Consider the following 723-nt stretch of genomic DNA (forward strand, 5'->3'; position numbering starts at 1 on the left):
GACGGGGGGGGGGTGAGAGTGTGATCCTATAGTCGGTGCAGCACTGTCCTGTTTAAGGGGACGGGGGGGGGGGGGGAGTAGAGTGTGATCCCTATAGTCGGTGCAGCACTCTACTGTTTAAGGGGACGGGGGAGAATGTGATCCCTATAGTCGGTGCAGCACTGTCCTGTTTAAGGGGACGGGGGGGAGAATGTGATCCCTATAGTCGGTGCAGCACTGTCCTGTTTAAGGGGACGGGGGGGACGGGTCCGCGCTGACAGCTGTGCCTGGCGTGTTGACGTCAGTGGCCTGTGCGGACGGAAGACCTGTTGCTGGAGTTGGGGCTGAAACTTTGGCTCGGCCGCTCGGTGTGAAGGAATGTGAGGCGCGGAGAGCAGCAAAGTGAGCAGCGGCTGGGCCGGAGCCTGGCTGCAGGTGAGAGGAGCTCAGGGGCGCGGGGGCAGCAAGATTCTTGGTTTGGTGGGGGAGTGGGGCGGGAGGTGGCTGCGGCTCAAAGGCGCTGTCCAGGGCTGATCGCAGAACAGGCCCGGCCCGGACCCCAATCCGAACCCCCACCAATCGGGGCAGGGGGCAGCAGGCTGGCATTCCCGCTTGCCGCCACCCCAGGCTCTCCTCACTCACTGGTTTGACCGGGGTGGTGGGGAGGGGAGCCGCCCTGCGAACTACCCCTCTCCCCTCCCCCCTCCCCCCCGGCCTTATTCAGTCTGGACAGCGAGAGGTTCA

At 64.6% G+C, this 723-nt stretch overlaps 1 protein-coding gene across 1 annotated transcript in view; it reads left to right on the forward strand.

The window, feature by feature from the left end:
- The first annotated feature begins 300 nt into the window (after positions 1-300).
- rest (RE1-silencing transcription factor) overlaps positions 301-723 on the forward strand; it is a 41,318-nt gene continuing 40,895 nt past the window's right edge. The window contains exon 1 of the mRNA XM_068030394.1: positions 301-414. The gene's annotated coding sequence lies outside the window, so the exon portion shown is untranslated. The remainder of the gene's footprint in view (positions 415-723) is intronic.

The sequence above is a fragment of the Heterodontus francisci genome, chromosome 4 (genome assembly GCF_036365525.1).
Source record: "Heterodontus francisci isolate sHetFra1 chromosome 4, sHetFra1.hap1, whole genome shotgun sequence".
NCBI lineage: Eukaryota > Metazoa > Chordata > Chondrichthyes > Heterodontiformes > Heterodontidae > Heterodontus > Heterodontus francisci.